Raw genomic sequence first — 18396 nt, 5'->3', positions numbered from 1 at the left:
CAACATGATGTAAATTGTGTCCTTGTGTGTTGTTGGACTTCATGATTGTGAAAAAGTTGTTGTGCCGAACAACTTTCTTGAGTGGGGGGATAATTGTAGTGAATGAAGGGAATTTCTGAAAGAAATGTATATGTTTGTGAATTTTTGGTGGAACTTTGAGATGTTTGTGCGGATTGTGAGACTGAAGACGACGGCGACATGAAGGCGAGCCAGAGGCAGATGGCATGCGCGGCGGCGGCACGAGAAAAGAAATCAAGAGAAGAAGACGAAAAAGAAGAGAGGCGCGTGTGGAACGCGCAGAGGGCTGAGCGAAGCAAGCCGAAGGACACGCCGGACCAGGGCGCTGTCCGAGAAGTTGTCGTGGCCGTGCTCAGCGAGGACGGGTGCTTGCCTGGTGTTGCGGGCGTTGGCAGTGGCTCCAGCGAGGACGTGCCGGACCAGGGCGCTGTCCATGGAGCTCCTCCGGCCTGTTCTTGGTGGGACCTGGGGAGCCGAGGTACCTGCCTGAGGCTACCGATACCGGGCGCGGCTCCTGCTGTGAAGCACACGGGACGTGTCACCTACGTGCCTGGGCTTGCCTTCAACGACACTCGTCGCCGCATGTGGACTGACCCTCGTCAAGGCAACGTCGTCTACGAGTCGTGAGACTTCGTTTTCTTGCTACCTTGAACGGACATTCCGGGGTTAAGACTTTCACAATAATTGATGTGTGTTTATCTCTGTGCTTGTTCTCCGTGATCGTCCTTAGAATCCCTTGTCCCCATAAATGTTTATTGAAACTTATTCGTGCGTATTCTCTTGTCGCCTGTTCCGTTGAGCCACGCACTCGCAAACGTGACGAACTACCACTCGGTCCTTACAGGCTTAAAGGCCTGAGCACACGTGCGCGTTACAACGTGTCAGCGCGTGCCTTTTTGACGCAGCGTCGCGCCCTCTCCCTATGGGGAGAGAGGGCGCGCAGCTTCGCGTAGTCGCGCCCCCTTTCTCCCCATAGGGAGAGGGCGCGACGCCGCGTCAAAAGGTCACGCGCTGACACGCTGCAACGCGTACGTGTGTTCAGGCCTCAAGGCGCGCGACATGGACGACTTCAGTACGTACGCGGCGCCGCTGAGAGTTCGAAATGCCGTCCGGGATAACCTCGTAGTCTAGGGCGCCGAGACGTCGAAGCACCTTGTATGGTCCGAAGTATCGTCAAAGAAGCTCCTCGCTAAGTCCCCGTCGGCGTATCGGCGTCCAGACCCACACACGGTCACCGGGTTGGTACTCCATGTGGCGTCGTCGAAGGTTATAGTGACGGCTGTCGGCCCTCTGCTGGTTCTTGATGCGCAGGCGGGCGAGCTGTCGAGCTTCTTCAGCGGGCGCGTTGCAAATAAGCGGCGACGTCGAGATCGTCTTCGTCGGTGGCGGTTGGTAGCATTGTGTCGAGCGACGTTGCCGGGCTCGTAGACCGGCTCGCAGATCAGCTTGTACAGGGCGTCATTTGCGTCGTTTCTTGCAAGGCCGTGTTGTATGCGAAGGTGACATACGGAAGGATGGCATCCCACGCCTTGTGTTCGACGTCGACATACATGGCCAGCATGTCGGCGATGGCCTTGTTTGGCCGCTTGGTGAGGCCATTGGTCTGTGGGTGGTACGCTGTGGTCCGGTGGTGGCTTGTTTGGTTGTATCTCAATATTGCCCAAGTTAGGTCAGCAGTAAACGCCGTACTTCTGTCGGTGATGAGGACCTCTGGGGCGCCATGACTTAGGACAATGTTCTCAACGAAGAACTTCGCTACCTTGGCGGCACTACCCCTGGGCAGGGCCCTTGTCCAACGCCGCCTAGATAAGCTCAAGGCCACCGCACGCGTCACGCACAAGAGATGGGCCTGGAAGTCAGCTTCACCCCGCGAGGTTTTCGTCGCCTGGCCATCAGAGCAGCTGTTTTCAAAGATACCGCCTCGGTTGTGCCAGCTAACTGTTATTATTTAAGATGTCCCTAATATCACATGGATGTACTCCTCGGGAGGACGACACACTGTTTTTAGGCTCATTCAGTCATGAGAAGCCTCTGGCCTTTGTCAATTACTGCACTGGACGGTGAACTTAGTATTTTTGCTTCTCTTCTCTCCTTGAAATTATATCGTGAACTCAGCTTTGGAAGCAAAAACCCACTTGTTAGGAATGCTTCCTGGAGCTATAAGAAACGCTTACAGCAAAGCATGCGCAAGCCACAAATTTGGTGGCACCACCCCTTTATTTGAAATTTTTGCATCAAAAAACCATTACGAACCGTTACGGAACATTTTCTTTCGTTCCGGAACAAAAACGGAACGGAACTTCTTGCGGTGGAACGAGACTAAAACCGAAACGAAAAACATTTCGTTTCGACACCCTGATCCCATGGGAGAAAAAACTATCGGGGGAGGGGGGGGGGCACGGGCCCTGTATGCCACCCCCTGGCTACACCACTGCCAAGCAGTGACCCCAAACTACCAGAGCATTACCGACGTGAGGCAGCTTGGTCGCGGTGGAATCGCATGTAGATCACCAGATCAGGCATGTGTAAAAAATCTCATAAAATGTTCATCATTTGCATCGATCCCGGTGAGTGCGTATATACCGCCACATCTGCCTTGCGCTAAAGGCATCGTACGCGGTGTAGTCGTGCAACTAAGCCCCGCGGAGACTCTAGAGAAGCTTTCTGTGGCAGGTATTGTGGCTGCCTACCGCTGCAATCGAGTTGTAGACAATAGAGAGCCCCATGGAGTCGGTGATTGCGACATTTGCTGGTACATCATGTCCATCTGAAATTAAAGCATGGCCTTTAGTTTTTAGAGTGGACCAGCTAGCGTCGCGCCCACTACAATGCCGGAACTGCTGGAGATTTGGGCATAGCGCTGGTGGATGCAAGTTAGATGTGTGCTGTCGTAGATGTGAAGGCCACTCAGGTCGAGAATGCACGCTTCAAGATGACATGTGTTGCATGTGGACAACACACAGCTGACTATACAGAGTGCCCAGTTCGACAGCAAGAAACAGTGGTGTAGCCGGGGGGGGGGGGGCACACCGGATCCGTGCCCCGCCCCCCCCCCCTCCACACCATGTATCCACTCCATGTGATAAAGATGACGATGACGACTGATGACCATGGATGACGTTGGATTTGACAAAAAATTTTCGGGGGGGGGCACGGGCCCGGTGTGCCCCCCCCCGGAAATTTTTTCCCGTGGAATAGCACAAACTGACACACAATCCTCACTTTTCTGCCCAGACCCGATGTCGAATCAAGGAGGTCATCAGTCGTCATCGTCATGGAACGCGCTTATACTTAACTTCATGGTCAACTTCAGGTAAACTTCATGGTCATCAGCGTCATCGTCATCGTTATCACGTGTAGTGGGTACATTCCACTATAGTGGAACGCGTTTATTCTTCATGGTCATCAGTCGTCATCGTCATCTTTATCACATGGAATATATCCCACTATGCGTGGCTACCTTTGTACTACTACATACTACAAAGGAGGGACAGGCCCACACCCTGAGGAGCTTCGCCCCTAAAAAGAGATGCTCTAGGAGGGAAGCCATGACAACTGTCCAGGAGAGAGCGCATGCTTATGCTGGCGTTACGGTACGTCAAACGTTTACGGAGACGAATATCGCACAGACAGTTGAGGTAGCAGTAGGAAAAGCTATGGCTAGAGTAATGGACCAATCAGTGGTTAGCATCTCCGAATGCATACCTCAAGTTGTCAGCAATCAAATTGCTAAGCTTGTAATCCCAACTTGAAGGGTACTCCCGAGTCCAAAAAACTGCCAACTGCCAGTGAAGCTAATACTGCATGTAATGATAAGGTAAACACTAGCTGCTGGTAACATCCGTGGCTCCTCAGAGTATATTTTGGTTGATGGTCAAGAACACGTGCTAGACCTAAACGTGTCCACAGATATCGAGTTTGATGCCTAAGCTCAGAAACGCAGCCGTTCTCCGTTTAACCGTGCTGCTTGTACTTCCCCTCAGTCTAAACCAAAGAAGACTCCACCCAGTAAAGTTAAAGGAGACAATTCTCTCACCAAAATAGCGCCCCTGAGAGTTCTACAGTGGAATCATCATCATCATCATTTATTTGACCCTTAAGGGCCCTAAGGGACACAACATAAGGAGGGAGAACATTTTACTATATACAAAAAACAAAGAAAATAAAAAAGTAGTACAAATACACGAGCAATACTTTTGCAGAATCCGAGAACAGACGCACAGAAAATGCACTGATAAGAATATAATATAAGAACATGCGCGCACAAAGTTTACACATACAAAAGCACAAAATACAGTGACGGTGGTAGAGTTTTAATGGGCTTCCAAGCTTAAGTGAGCTGTTAGTAGCTAGTTGAATGCGCAAGAGTCACGCTCTGAGACGATGGCTTCCGGTAAGTTATTCCATTCTTCGATGGCGACAGGAAGAAATGACTTGCTGAATGCAACGGTCCTACCGAAAAGACGTTGGAGGCTTCTGGAATTAAATAGCCGGCGAGAGTAGCGGGCGGGAGAAAGTAAGAGACAACCATGCAAGTGAGGAAAAGAATAATATAACTTATGAAATAAACAAAGTCGAGAAAATTTACGTCTGTCAGCTAGATTGCTAGATTGCGCTCTATATTTGCTGCTATTACTAATTTCACAGTTAAATCTTGATTTACTTTTATTGCAAGTCTTGGCTTGCACCAGATAGCAATTTTCACTTTAGAAATTGTCGTTCGTTTAGATATTGCCCTTCGAGAGCTGGTAGAATCACTATGCTATTAAACAGAATTTGCCATAAAGCAAAATTGACGTTAAAGCTGCTCTCCCCGGAATATGGAATATTAGTTATAAAGATAACCCTTCCGACTGGTCAGGCTTTTTCGCTAGCAAATGCATACTTTCCGTCAGGCGTACATGACACTCGGCCATTGGATAATCTAATTGCGACGTGTGGAAGGAATATTTTCTTAGCAGGGGACTTCAACGGCCGTCATGTTACATGGGGGCAAATACTGATGCGTACGGCAGCCGTTGTGGAATTGGTCTCAAGATAATCATTTTACATGCTTAAATTCAGGAAGCCCAACGTACATGAGATGTCGTACTTCTTCATCGTTGGATTTGACTTTTGCAAGTTCCAGCCTTAATATTTCGGCTTGGTCAGTGGTTGATTGCGCTACAAATAGGGACCACTTGCCGACTACTTTCGAAATAGTATGTCCAGTAGCTCCATCCGTTTTTAACAGGGGCGTAGCCAAGGGGGGGGGGGGGTAGGGGGGTTCAAACTCCCCCCGAAATTTTTCAGTTTTGCTTGCGCATATATACACGCACACATGCAAACGCACGCACGAACATACAGAAAGTATGGTTTAACCCCCCCCCCCCCCCGAAAAAAATTTCTGGCTACGCCCCTGGTTTTTAATGCACGCGCAGGTATGTAAATTACACTAAATTTAAAGATTCATTGTGTTCTCCATTGGCTTCTTCATCAGATACAAGCAAGAAGACGAAAGCTTTGAGCATGTGTTCTGTTTTACAGAGTTCTCGCGAGAAATCTGCTCAGTTAAGCAGAACTCTCTTTGGTGGAATGATGATTGTTCGAAGCCTGGAAAAAACAGCTGTACAATCAATGCCCTCAAAATTGGAAAGATTACCAGGTCTGCACTGGTGCTTTTAAACGAACTGTTTCGAAGGCAAAAAAAGATTACTGCGTTTGATTATCTGTCGAAATCAAACAATAAACGCGCACTTTATAGATTTCTATATGCGATCTATGAATGCCGAATCTGTCATTTTGTCTCCAGAAGAAATAAAAGATGCGTTCGAAGCAATTGGTAGGGGTTTGGAGCAGCGTTTTTCTTCGCAAATATCACCAACTTCTTTGCTTGCCTTAAGTAATGACGACTTCACAGAAATATATCCGGGCCTGAATTATCACAGGTGTTAGCTAGCTTCACATCAGCGGCTCAGGGCCCTGTTGGAGTTACGTCGATCATGCTGAAAATTATGAATAAGGAATCCCAAGACTATATTAGACGTAATCAATTACTCATTAAGAATCGCATGGCTCCCATCAATTTGGAAAATAGCTAAGGTAAAAATTCGGCAGATCCCACGCGTTGTGAGAAAGTGCTCCGGCTTCGCATCGCCTCATGGTCCCCTTTAGTGGGAAATGGTGTAATTTTTTAATGTCCTTTCATTGCGACAGCAATTATATCGACACTTTCGGCAGATTTTTGCCGTAGCCGTCATGTCCCGGCTATGTATATGCATGTATAGAAATAAAAAACGCCTAAAGAAAAATAAAGCAGAAGAAAAAAATTTCGAACCACCGGACCAAGCATTAGAACCATCGAACCCTCGCTCCCCAGCCGGCTGCATTGGACAACTCAACCAGAAGAGGAAGAACAGGAAGGAGATGACGAAGAAGACGGAGCTGTCGAGTGCCCATTCATGATCATGGTAATCCTATATCTACGAAAAACGACCTACCTCGACCAACAGCTCTGCTTTTAAAAAATGCACAAATGATACCGCTGCACTTGTCAATGAAAATTCCTTGTCCCTTTCAATGGTAGTTACACCTCAAGTCGAGATCATTTTGTGGCCTATGTCACTAGAATTTTTCCACGTCCATATTCACTCAGATAGAGAGATGGGTACTGTCACCACTTTCTTCGAAAATAGCCTAAACTCAAGAAGGCTGATCAGGTGAAGGTACCATTACATGCAATGGTCTGTGTGTCATGTTCTGCAATGAGACATATTTGTCAGCCCGTTTCTTCACTGCAATATTATATGGGGAGGCTTTGATCAATTTCCAAAAAAAGAGCACTTTAAGGTATCTCTCTAAAGATTTTTTTCATATATCACTATCTCTCTAAAGATTTTTTCATATATCAACTGACAAGCGGTCAAGCGCGTCGGCTTTTATACAGGCGCTATGGAACTTTCCAGCAATATCGCTGGTGGCGGCGTTATCTCTCGACAAAGCTGGAACATTCGCGTGCGGCACGCAATCTTAACAAAGCGATCTACTAAAATCGTGAAGCTTCTCGAAAACTGCTTCACGGCCAGCGTCGAGCGTTGATAACCGTCCTTGCTGGTCAAACTCGAACACATCAAAATAAAAGAAGAAGCGAGCGTGGCAATATCCTTATTCTGATCTCAGAAAACGCCCCCGAAACGCGATGTTCATTGCGGCAGTGCGGCACGTGCGTTTGTATCACACACACCGCCTCGGCGAATTCATTGCAATGACACACAAGGCGCTACGAGATCATTTTGCGGCCCACTAATACTTTTACAGTTCAAAGTTTCACCGTAGCCGTGGCCCAGTGCATAGGGCGTCCGCCTCGGACACGGTAGGTAGGCGGTTCGAATCCTGCCTCCGGACACCCACCGGTTAAAAGGGCAAGGCGTCCCCTCTACCCGGCGCCCGGTTGTTTACGGGGTGAGTGAACGCCTGGGGAGTATCCGCTAGCAGTTCCTCACCACTGCTGGCCACCACTTTCGAACGCTAACCCGTAAAGGTGGTTATTCTGTCGTCCATGTGCTGGTCGCCATAATCAACCCCTGGCGCACGGTGATCCACGCCACTCCTACCCGGTACCTCGGGATCCTCCTTTTTTACATACAGAAACTGCATAAATGTGAGCGCGACACTTGAATGTAATATGACCAAAGCCGCCTACACGATACAAGAATTTTGAGCGTAACCTTTATGATGTTAAAATATGTTCAGTATTCTACTTAAATTGCAGCGTTACACGTTGCATATTTATCCAGAATGACGGAAACTATTGCGCAATAACTAGTTCCAAGCATTCGACCGTCGAAGAAGGTGGGAGCGATTGGATATGGTGCTGACGTGAGGATACCATCCGCCTGGTATCGCAGAGGCTTCTAGACTGCTTCGCGTACTGCCAATGACACCTTTTAGATGCGAAGTATCTTATGGCGGACTTCAATCCGGTGGTGGTGTGCGGCGTGACCACCCTTACTGCGCATGCGCATACCCTCTCCACACACCTCCTGTCTACTCCCCCTCACCATTCTTCCTGTCCTTTTTTCCTTTCCCCCTCCACTACCCTCCCCTTCCCCCTCTCCACTTCCCCTCCCCCTTTCCACTCTTCCTCTGAAACGCGGGCTAGACATGCCGAAATTCTCTCCTGCGCAACGCAGCGATGAGCACCAGCGCATGCGCGTCCCCTCCCCCTCTCTCTCCTCTCCTACGCTGCCGCCCTCTCGCACGCCTGTCGACCGCGTTCCCCGCTCGCCCTGTGAGAATTAACGGCCAGGCTAGAGGGAAGACAAGACGCGCGTAGCGTTCCTCTTCGCGTTGCACTACGCGAGGTCGGTAGGATGCCCAACGAACGCCAACTAAACGCGATCGTGCAAGTGCTCCGGCTTCGCATCGCCTTATGGTCCCCTTTAGCGGGAAATGGTGTAATTTATTAATGTCCTTTCATTGCGACAGGAATTATATCGACACTTTCGGCTGATTTTTGCCGTAGCAGTCATGTCCCGGCTATGTATATGTATGTACAGAAATAAAAAACGCGTAAAGAAAAATAAAGCAGAAGAAAAAATTTTCGAACCACCGGACCAAGGATTAGAACCATCGACCCCTCGCTCCCCATCCCGCTGCATTAGACAACTCAGCCAGAAGAGGAAAACAGGAAGGAGATGACGAAGAGGACGGAGCTGTCGAGTGCCGGTTCATGATCATGATAATCTTATATCTACTAAAAACGGCCAACGTCGACCAACAGCTGTGCTTTGAAAAATGCCCAAATGGTCCCGCTGCACTTGTCAATGAAAATTCCTTGTCACTTTCAATGGAAAGTTTGACCTCAAGTCGAGCTCATTTTGTGGCCTATGTCACTAGAATTTTTCCACGTCCATATTCACTCAGATAGAGAGATGGGTACTGTCACCATTTTCTTCGAAAATAGCCTAAACTCAAGAAGGCTGATCAGCTGAAGGTACCGTTACATGCAATGCTGTGTGTGTCATGTTCTGCAATGAGCCATATTTGTCAGCCCGTTTCTTCATCGCAATATTATATGATCAGGCTTTGATCAATTTCTAGAAAAAGAGCAGTTTAAGGTATCTATCTAAATACTTTTTTTCTTATATCGTTATTCTGATCTCAGAAAACGCCCCCGAAACGTGATGTTCATGGCGGCAGTGCGGCACGTGCGTTTGTATCACACACACCGCCTCGGCGAAATCAATGCGATGACACACAATGCGCTAAAAGATAATTTTGCGGCCCACTAATACTTTTACAGTTCAAAGTTTCACCGTAGCCGTGGCCTAGTGCATAGGGCGTCCGCCTCGGCAACGGTAGGTAGGCGGTTCGAATCCTGCCGCCGGACACCCACCGGTTAAAAGGGCAAGGCGTCCCCCCTACCCGGCGCCCGGTTGTTTACGGGGTGAGTGAACGCCTGGGGAGTATCTGCTAGCAGTTCCTCACCACTGCTGGCCTCCACGTTCGAACGCCAACCCGTAAGGGTGGTTATTCTGTCGTCCATGTGCTGGTCGCCTTAATCAACCCCTGGCGCACGGTGATCTACGCCACTCCTACCCGGTACCTCGGGATCCTCCTTTTTTTTACATACAGAAACTGCATAAATGTGAGCGCGACACTTGAATGTAATATGACCAAAGCCGCCTACACGATACAAGAATTTTGAGCATAACCTTTATGATGTTAAAATATGTTCAGTTTTCTACTTAAATTGCAGCGTTACACGTTGCATATTTATCCAGAATGACGGAAACTATTGCGCAATAACTAGTTCCAAGCATTCGACCGTCGGAGAAGGTGGGAGCGATTGGATATGGTGCTGACGTGAGGATACCATCCGCCTGGTATCGCAGAGGCTTCTAGACTGCTTCGCGTACTGCCAATGACACCTTTTAGATGCGAAGTATCTTATGGCGGACTTCAATCCGGTGGTGGTGTGCGGCGTGACCACCCTTACTGCGCATGCGCATACCCTCTCCACACACCTCCTGTCTACTCCCCCTCACCATTCTTCCTGTCCTTTTTCCTTTCCCCCTCCACTACCCTCCCCTTCCCCCTCTCCACTTACCCTCCCCCTTTCCACTCTTCCTCTGAAACGCGGGCTAGACATGCCGAAATTCTCTCCTGCGCAACGCAGCGATGAGCATCAGCGCATGCGCGTCCCCTCCCCCTCTCTCTCCTCTCCTACGCTGCCGCCCTCTCGCACGCCTGTCGACCGCGTTCCCCGCTCGCCCTGTGAGAATTAACGGCCAGGCTAGAGGGAAGACAAGACGCGCGTAGCGTTCCTCTTCGCGTTGCAATACGCGAGGTCGGTAGCATGCCCAACGAACGCCAACTAAACGCGATCGTGCAAGTGCTCCGGCTTCGCATCGCCTTATGGTCCCCTTTAGCGGGAAATGGTGCAATTTTTTAATGTCCTTTCATTGCGACAGGAATTATATCGACTCTTTCGGCTGATTTTTGTCGTAGCAGTCATGTCCCGGCTATGTATATGTATGTACAGAAATAAAAAACGCGTAAAGAAAAATAAAGCAGAAGAAAAAATTTTCGAACCACCGGACCAAGGATTAGAACCATCGACCCCTCGCTCCCCATCCCGCTGCATTAGACAACTCAGCCAGAAGAGGAAAACAGGAAGGAGATGACGAAGAGGACGGAGCTGTCGAGTGCCGGTTCATGATCATGATAATCTTATATCTACTAAAAACGGCCAACGTCGACCAACAGCTGTGCTTTGAAAAATGCCCAAATGGTCCCGCTGCACTTGTCAATGAAAATTCCTTGTCACTTTCAATGAAAGTTTGACCTCAAGTCGAGCTCATTTTGTGGCCTATGTCACTAGAATTTTTCCACGTCCATATTCACTCAGATAGAGAGATGGGTACTGTCACCATTTTCTTCGAAAATAGCCTAAACTCAAGAAGGCTGATCAGCTGAAGGTACCGTTACATGCAATGCTGTGTGTGTCATGTTCTGCAATGAGCCATATTTGTCAGCCCGTTTCTTCATCGCAATATTATATGATCAGGCTTTGATCAATTCTAGAAAAAGAGCAGTTTAAGGTATCTATCTAAATACTTTTTTTCTTATATCGTTATTCTGATCTCAGAAAACGCCCCCGAAACGTGATGTTCATGGCGGCAGTGCGGCACGTGCGTTTGTATCACACACACCGCCTCGGCGAAATCAATGCGATGACACACAATGCGCTAAAAGATAATTTTGCGGCCCACTAATACTTTTACAGTTCAAAGTTTCACCGTAGCCGTGGCCTAGTGCATAGGGCGTCCGCCTCGGCAACGGTAGGTAGGCGGTTCGAATCCTGCCGCCGGACACCCACCGGTTAAAAGGGCAAGGCGTCCCCCCTACCCGGCGCCCGGTTGTTTACGGGGTGAGTGAACGCCTGGGGAGTATCTGCTAGCAGTTCCTCACCACTGCTGGCCTCCACGTTCGAACGCCAACCCGTAAGGGTGGTTATTCTGTCGTCCATGTGCTGGTCGCCTTAATCAACCCCTGGCGCACGGTGATCTACGCCACTCCTACCCGGTACCTCGGGATCCTCCTTTTTTTTACATACAGAAACTGCATAAATGTGAGCGCGACACTTGAATGTAATATGACCAAAGCCGCCTACACGATACAAGAATTTTGAGCATAACCTTTATGATGTTAAAATATGTTCAGTTTTCTACTTAAATTGCAGCGTTACACGTTGCATATTTATCCAGAATGACGGAAACTATTGCGCAATAACTAGTTCCAAGCATTCGACCGTCGGAGAAGGTGGGAGCGATTGGATATGGTGCTGACGTGAGGATACCATCCGCCTGGTATCGCAGAGGCTTCTAGACTGCTTCACGTACTGCCAATGACACCTTTTAGATGCGAAGTATCTTATGGCGGACTTCAATCCGGTGGTGGTGTGCGGCGTGACCACCCTTACTGCGCATGCGCATACCCTCTCCACACACCTCCTGTCTACTCCCCCTCACCATTCTTCCTGTCCTTTTTTCCTTTCCCCCTCCACTACCCTCCCCTTCCCCCTCTCCACTTACCCTCCCCCTTTCCACTCTTCCTCTGAAACGCGGGCTAGACATGCCGAAATTCTCTCCTGCGCAACGCAGCGATGAGCACCAGCGCATGCGCGTCCCCTCCCCCTCTCTCTCCTCTCCTACGCTGCTCCCTCTCGCACGCCTGTTGACCGCGTTCCCCACTCGCCCTGTGAGAATTAACGGCCAGGCTAGAGGGAAGACAAGACGCGCGTAGCGTTCCTCTTCGCGTTGCAATACGCGAGGTCGGTAGCATGCCCAACGAACGCCAACTAAACGCGATCGTGCAAGTGCTCCGGCTTCGCATCGCCTTATGGTCCCCTTTAGCGGGAAATGGTGCAATTTTTAATGTCCTTTCATTGCGACAGGAATTATAGTCGACTCTTTCGGCTGATTTTTGTCGTAGCAGTCATGTCCCGGCTATGTATATGTATGTACAGAAATAAAAAACGCGTAAAGAAAAATAAAGCAGAAGAAAAAATTTTCGAACCACCGGACCAAGGATTAGAACCATCGACCCCTCGCTCCCCATCCCGCTGCATTAGACAACTCAGCCAGAAGAGGAAAACAGGAAGGAGATGACGAAGAGGACGGAGCTGTCGAGTGCCGGTTCATGATCATGATAATCTTATATCTACTAAAAACGGCCAACGTCGACCAACAGCTGTGCTTTGAAAAATGCCCAAATGGTCCCGCTGCACTTGTCAATGAAAATTCCTTGTCACTTTCAATGAAAGTTTGACCTCAAGTCGAGCTCATTTTGTGGCCTATGTCACTAGAATTTTTCCACGTCCATATTCACTCAGATAGAGAGATGGGTACTGTCACCATTTTCTTCGAAAATAGCCTAAACTCAAGAAGGCTGATCAGCTGAAGGTACCGTTACATGCAATGCTGTGTGTGTCATGTTCTGCAATGAGCCATATTTGTCAGCCCGTTTCTTCATCGCAATATTATATGATCAGGCTTTGATCAATTTCCTAGAAAAAGAGCAGTTTAAGGTATCTCTCTAAATACTTTTTTTCTTATATCGTTATTCTGACCTCAGAAAACGCCCCCGAAACGTGATGTTCATGGCGGCAGTGCGGCACGTGCGTTTGTATCACACACACCGCCTCGGCGAAATCGATGCGATGACACACAATGCGCTAAAAGATAATTTTGCGGCCCACTAATACTTTTACAGTTCAAAGTTTCACCGTAGCCGTGGCCTAGTGCATAGGGCGTCCGCCTCGGCAACGGTAGGTAGGCGGTTCCAATCCTGCCGCCGGACACCCACCGGTTAAAAGGGCAAGGCGTCCCCCCTACCCGGCGCCCGGTTGTTTACGGGGTGAGTGAACGCCTGGGGAGTATCTGCTAGCAGTTCCTCACCACTGCTGGCCACCACGTTCGAACGCCAACCCGTAAGGGTGGTTATTCTGTCGTCCATGTGCTGGTCGCCTTAATCAACCCCTGGCGCACGGTGATCTACGCCACTCCTACCCGGTACCCGGTACCTCGGGATCCTCCTTTTTTTTACATACAGAAACTGCATAAATGTGAGCGCGACACTTGAATGTAATATGACCAAAGCCGCCTACACGATACAAGAATTTTGAGCATAACCTTTATGATGTTAAAATATGTTCAGTTTTCTACTTAAATTGCAGCGTTACACGTTGCATATTTATCCAGAATGACGGAAACTATTGCGCAATAACTAGTTCCAAGCATTCGACCGTCAGAGAAGGTGGGATCGATTGGATATGGTGCTGACGTGAGGATACCATCCGCTTGGTATCGCGGAGGCTTCTAGACTGCTTCGCGGAGTGCCAATGACACCTTTTAGATGCGAAGTATCCTATGGTGGACTTCAATCCGGTGGTGGTGTGCGGCGTGACCACCCTTACTGCGCATGCGCATACCCTCTCACACACCTCCTCTCCACTCCCTCTCACCATTCTTCCTGTCCTTTTTTCCTTTCCCCCTCCACTACCCTCCCCTTCCCCCTCTCCACTTCCCCTCCCCCTTTCCACTCTTCCTCTGAAACGCGGGCTAGACATGCCGAAATTCTCTCCTGCGCAACGCAGCGATGAGCACCAGCGCATGCGCGTCCCCTCCCCCTCTCTCTCCTCTCCTACGCTGCTCCCTCTCGCAGGCCTGTTGACCGCGTTCCCCACTCGCCCTGTGAGAATTAACGGCCAGGCTAGAGGGAAGACAAGACGCGCGTAGCGTTCCTCTTCGCGTTGCAATACGCGAGGTCGGTAGCATGCCCAACGAACGCCAACTAAACGCGATCGTGCAAGTGCTCCGGCTTCGCATCGCCTTATGGTCCCCTTTAGCGGGAAATGGTGCAATTTTTTAATGTCCTTTCATTGCGACAGGAATTATGTCGACTCTTTCGGCTGATTTTTGTCGTAGCAGTCATGTCCCGGCTATGTATATGTATGTACAGAAATAAAAAACGCGTAAAGAAAAATAAAGCAGAAGAAAAAATTTTCGAACCACCGGACCAAGGATTAGAACCATCGACCCCTCGCTCCCCATCCCGCTGCATTAGACAACTCAGCCAGAAGAGGAAAACAGGAAGGAGATGACGAAGAGGACGGAGCTGTCGAGTGCCGGTTCATGATCATGATAATCTTATATCTACTAAAAACGGCCAACGTCGACCAACAGCTGTGCTTTGAAAAATGCCCAAATGGTCCCGCTGCACTTGTCAATGAAAATTCCTTGTCACTTTCAATGAAAGTTTGACCTCAAGTCGAGCTCATTTTGTGGCCTATGTCACTAAAATTTTTCCACGTCCATATTCACTCAGATAGAGAGATGGGTACTGTCACCATTTTCTTCGAAAATAGCCTAAACTCAAGAAGGCTGATCAGCTGAAGGTACTGTTACATGCAATGCTGTGTGTTTCATGTTCTGCAATGAGCCATATTTGTCAGCCCGTTTCTTCATCGCAATATTATATGATCAGGCTTTGATCAATTTCTAGAGAAAGAGCAGTTTAAGGTATCTATCTAAAGACTTTTTTTCTTATATCGTTATTCTGATCTCAGAAAACGCCCCCGAAACGCGATGTTCATGGCGGCAGTGCGGCACGTGCGTTTGTATCACACACACCGCCTCGGCGAAATCAATGCGATGACACACAATGCGCTAAAAGATAATTTTGCGGCCCACTAATACTTTTACAGTTCAAAGTTTCACCGTAGCCGTGGCCTAGTGCATAGGGCGTCCGCCTCGGCAACGGTAGGTAGGCGGTTCGAATCCTGCCGCCGGACACCCACCGGTTAAAAGGGCAAGGCGTCCCCCCTACCCGGCGCCCGGTTGTTTACGGGGTGAGTGAACGCCTGGGGAGTATCTGCTAGCAGTTCCTCACCACTGCTGGCCTCCACGTTCGAACGCCAACCCGTAAGGGTGGTTATTCTGTCGTCCATGTGCTGGTCGCCCTATCAACCCCTGGCGCACGGTGATCTACGCCACTCCTACCCGGTACCCGGTACCTCGGGATCCTCCTTTTTTTTACATACAGAAACTGCATAAATGTGAGCGCGACACTTGAATGTAATATGACCAAAGCCGCCTACACGATACAAGAATTTTGAGCATAACCTTTATGATGTTAAAATATGTTCAGTTTTCTACTTAAATTGCAGCGTTACACGTTGCATATTTATCCAGAATGACGGAAACTATTGCGCAATAACTAGTTCCAAGCATTCGACCGTCGGAGAAGGTGGGAGCGATTGGATATGGTGCTGACGTGAGGATACCATCCGCCTGGTATCGCAGAGGCTTCTAGACTGCTTCGCGTACTGCCAATGACACCTTTTAGATGCGAAGTATCTTATGGCGGACTTCAATCCGGTGGTGGTGTGCGGTGTGACCACCCTTACTGCGCATGCGCATACCTTCTCCACACACCACCTGTCTACTCCCCCTCACCATTCTTCCTGTCCTTTTTTCCTTTCCCCCTCCACTACCCACCCCTTCCCCCTCTCCACTTCCCCTCCCCCTTTCCACTCTTCCTCTGAAACGCGGGCTAGACATGCCGAAATTCTCTCCTGCACAACGCAGCGATGAGCACCAGCGCATGCGCGTCCCTACCCCCTCTCTCTCCTCTCCTACGCTGCTCCCTCTCGCACGCCTGTCGACCGCGTTCCCCGCTCGCCCTGTGAGAATTAACGGCCAGGCTAGAGGGAAGACAAGACGCGCGTAGCGTTCCTCTTCGCGTTGCACTACGCGAGGTCGGTAGCATGCCCAACGAACGCCAACTAAACGCGATCGTGCAAGTGCTCCGGCTTCGCATCGCCTTATGGTCCCCTTTAGCGGGAAATGGTGCAATTTATTAATGTCCTTTCATTGCGACAGGAATTATATCGACTACTTTCGGCTGATTTTTGTCCGTAGCAGTCATGTCCCGGCTATGTATATGTATGTACAGAAATAAAAAACGCGTAAAGAAAAATAAAGCAGAAGAAAAAATTTTCGAACCACCGGACCAAGGATTAGAACCATCGACCCCTCGCTCCCCATCCCGCTGCATTAGACAACTCAGCCAGAAGAGGAAAACAGGAAGGAGATGACGAAGAGGACGGAGCTGTCGAGTGCCGGTTCATGATCATGATAATCTTATATCTACTAAAAACGGCCAACGTCGACCAACAGCTGTGCTTTGAAAAATGCCCAAATGGTCCCGCTGCACTTGTCAATGAAAATTCCTTGTCCCTTTCAATGGAAAGTTTGACCTCAAGTCGAGCTCATTTTGTGGCCTATGTCACTAGAATTTTTCCACGTCCATATTCACTCAGATAGAGAGATGGGTACTGTCACCATTTTCTTCGAAAATAGCCTAAACTCAAGAAGGCTGATCAGCTGAAGGTACCGTTACATGCAATGCTGTGTGTGTCATGTTCTGCAATGAGCCATATTTGTCAGCCCGTTTCTTCATCGCAATATTATATGATCAGGCTTTGATCAATTTCTAGAAAAAGAGCAGTTTAAGGTATCTATCTAAATACTTTTTTTCTTATATCGTTATTCTGATCTCAGAAAACGCCCCCGAAACGGGATGTTCATGGCGGCAGTGCGGCACGTGCGTTTGTATCACACACACCGCCTCGGCGAAATCAATGCGATGACACACAATGCGCTAAAAGATAATTTTGCGGCCCACTAATACTTTTACAGTTCAAAGTTTCACCGTAGCCGTGGCCTAGTGCATAGGGCGTCCGCCTCGGCAACGGTAGGTAGGCGGTTCGAATCCTGCCGCCGGACACCCACCGGTTAAAAGGGCAAGGCGTCCCCCCTACCCGGCGCCCGGTTGTTTACGGGGTGAGTGAACGCCTGGGGAGTATCTGCTAGCAGTTCCTCACCACTGCTGGCCTCCACCTTCGAACGCCAACCCGTAAGGGTGGTTATTCTGTCGTCCATGTGCTGGTCGTCTTAATCAACCCCTGGCGCACGGTGATCTACGCCACTCCTACCCGGTACCTCGGGATCCTCCTTTTTTTACATACAGAAACTGCATAAATGTGAGCGCGACACTTGAATGTAATATGACCAAAGCCGCCTACACGATACAAGAATTTTGAGCATAACCTTTATGATGTTAAAATATGTTCAGTTTTCTACTTAAATTGCAGCGTTACACGTTGCATATTTATCCAGAATGACGGAAACTATTGCGCAATAACTAGTTCCAAGCATTCGACCGTCGGAGAAGGTGGGAGCGATTGGATATGGTGCTGACGTGAGGATACCATCCGCCTGGTATCGCAGAGGCTTCTAGACTGCTTCACGTACTGCCAATGACACCTTTTAGATGCGAAGTATCTTATCGCGGACTTCAATCCGGTGGTGGTGTGCGGCGTGACCACCCTTACTGCGCATGCGCATACCCTCTCCACACACCTCCTGTCTACTCCCCCTCACCATTCTTCCTGTCCTTTTTCCTTTCCCCCTCCACTACCCTCCCCTTCCCCCTCTCCACTTACCCTCCCCCTTTCCACTCTTCCTCTGAAACGCGGGCAAGACATGCCGAAATTCTCTCCTGCGCAACGCAGCGATGAGCATCAGCGCATGCGCGTCCCCTCCCCCTCTCTCTCCTCTCCTACGCTGCCGCCCTCTCGCACGCCTGTCGACCGCGTTCCCCGCTCGCCCTGTGAGAATTAACGGCCAGGCTAGAGGGAAGACAAGACGCGCGTAGCGTTCCTCTTCGCGTTGCACTACGCGAGGTCGGTAGGATGCCCAACGAACGCCAACTAAACGCGATCGTGCAAGTGATCCGGCTTCGGCATCGCCTTATGGTCCCCTTTAGCGG

Source organism: Rhipicephalus sanguineus, chromosome 4 (genome assembly GCF_013339695.2).
Source record: "Rhipicephalus sanguineus isolate Rsan-2018 chromosome 4, BIME_Rsan_1.4, whole genome shotgun sequence".
NCBI classification, from domain to species: Eukaryota; Metazoa; Arthropoda; class Arachnida; order Ixodida; family Ixodidae; genus Rhipicephalus; species Rhipicephalus sanguineus.
Note: the sequence above shows the minus strand (reverse complement) of the source record.